Source organism: Mus caroli, chromosome 4, assembly GCF_900094665.2.
Source record: "Mus caroli chromosome 4, CAROLI_EIJ_v1.1, whole genome shotgun sequence".
Classification (NCBI taxonomy): Eukaryota; Metazoa; Chordata; class Mammalia; order Rodentia; family Muridae; genus Mus; species Mus caroli.
In genome coordinates, this window is record NC_034573.1 from 46,409,424 (window position 1) to 46,412,044 (window position 2,621).

Below are 2,621 nucleotides of genomic sequence, written 5' to 3' on the forward strand. Positions count from 1 at the left end.
GCTTCTCCATTGGGGGCCCTGTGTTCCATCTTATAGATGACTGTGAACATCCATTTCTGTATTTGCCAGGCACTGGCATAGCCTCATATGAGACAGCTGTATCAGGGTTCCTTCATCAAAATCTTGCTGGCATATTCAATAGTGTCTGGGTTTGGTGGTTGATTATGGGATGGATCCCCAGGTGGGGTAGTCTCTGGATAGTTCATCCTTTTGTCTTAGCTCCAAACTTTGCCTCTGTAACTCCTTTCATGGGTATTTTGTTCCCTATTCTAAGGAGGAACAAAGTATCCACCCATTGGTCTTTCCTCTTCTTGATTTTCTTGTGCTTTGCAAATTGTATCTTGGGTGTTCTATGTTTCTGCGCTAATATCCACTTATCAGTGAGTGCATATCTAATGACTTCTTTTGTGATTGGATTTCCTCACTAAGGATGATATCCTCCAGATAGATCCATTTGTCCAAGAATTTCATAAATTCATTGTTTTTAATATCTGAGTAGTACACCATTGTGTAAATGTACCACATTTTCTGTATCCATCCTTTTGTTGAGGGACATCTGGGTCCTTTCCAGCTTCTGGCTATTATAAATAAAGCTGCTATGAACATAGTGGAGCAGGTGTTCTTATTACCAGTTGGAACTTCTTCTGGGTATATGCCCCGGAGAGATATTGCTGGATCTTCCGGTAGTATTATGACCAATTTTCTGAGGAACCTCCAGACTGACTTCCAGAGTGGTTGTATAAGCTTGCAATCCCACCAGCAGTGGAGGAGTGTTCCTCTTTCTCCACATCCTCGCCAGCATCTGCTGTCACCTGAATTTTTGATCCTAGCCATTCTGACTGGTATGAGATGGAATCTCAGGGTTGTTTTGATTTGCATTTCCCTGATGATTAAGGATGGTGAACATTTCTTCTCAGCCATTCGGTATTCCTCAGTTGAGAATTCTTTGTTTAGCTCTGAACCCCATTTTTAATGGGGTTATTTGAATTTCTGGAGTCCAGCTTCTTAAGCTCTTGTATATATTGGATATTAGTCCCCTATCAGATTTAGGATTGGTAAAAATCCTTTCCCAATCTGTTGGTGGCTTTTTTGTGTTATTGACAGTGTCTTTTGCCTTACAGACGCTTTGAAATCTTATGAGGTTCCATTCGTCAATTCTTGATCTTACAGCGCAAGCCATTGCTATTCTGTTTAGGAATTTTTCCCCTGTGCCCATATCTTCGAGGCTTTCCCCCACTTTCTCCTCTATTCATTTCAGTGTCTCTGGTTTTATGTGGAGGTCTTTGATCCATTTAGACAAAATTTTAATCTACATTCTAATGGGACAGAGTGATGGAGTCAACAATTAAGAAAGGAATACTAATATAGTATTTAATTGTGAAAGTTATATGAGAGAAAATTAATAGAATCAGGGAGGAAAGCATAGAGAACAGGAGGAAAGGTGAAGCATAGAAAGAAGGGGGAGGATGAAGAAGAGCAAGGGGAGGGAGAGAGAGGGGGAGGTAGGGAAGGGAGGAAGGAAGGAAGGAAGGAAGGAAGGAAGGAAGGAAGGAAGGAAGGAAGGAAGGAAGGAAGGAAAGTTTAAAAGTCCTTCCATCCTCGTATCCCTTAGCACATCCATTCCCATGGGACCATTAATCAATGCCCTCCATTCTGAGTCCCTCTGCATAGTCCCTCTGCCTCCAACCTTAGTTCTCCCCCAGGCCCCACCCCCACCTCAGGCAGTCTCTGTCTCCTAACAGCTTCCCAAAATATGCTTTAAATTAATTCAGCCAGTTAGTTTTAATGGGCTTGAAATTATTTTCAAAATATTAAAGGCCATCATGTTGGCTACAATTCACAAAGGAAAGGAATTTGATCTGTGAAACATCATGGTACACTCAATGGATGTCCAAGCTTATAATGCTCAATAAATTCTCACACATGCTTCCATCAGGACAGTGAACTGTCAGCCAAATGGGTCATTTACACATTATTTGTGAAATGGATGCTGAAAGAGTAATTTCAAGCATTTAACCCTAGCAACTCCCTTTAAAACATAACGTACATGAGCACAGCTGAAGCGCACTGACAACTTTCACTGGAGCCTTAACCCACATCAACTTTTGCAGATGGCCCTTACAGAAACTGTTTTGCAAAGTTTTCCTTACCCATTCTGGCAGTTGGAAGCAGAGGAATTTATTTTCATAGCATCCTCTATGCAAACCATATATCCATTCCCCAAATGTTCCCTTGAATTAAATAAGGCAGAAGTGTAGACTGAATAAATTAAAGAAAATCATAGCATGCAAATTTCATAGAAGGAATTAATTAAAACCTGCATAGCCATTTGGCCAGAAAAAAGGGAAGAAACTAATAAGTCAATCCAGGAATGGGGGAAAATACTTTAGATGGTATTTATGGAAAATGGAGTGTAGGAAATGAGAGGAAATAGTTGAAATGTATCATTATGAGGGGGATTATAGGTGTCTTCACTAAAAAGAGATTAAGCGAAATTGAGACTTAAATGGGACTTTAATGTTCTGTAAGTCTGGACTCAATCATAGAACAAGATTTGCTTCTAAGAAATTATCACAAATTGCACTTGGTAAGATATAGTTCCACTACCACATGATAGGAAG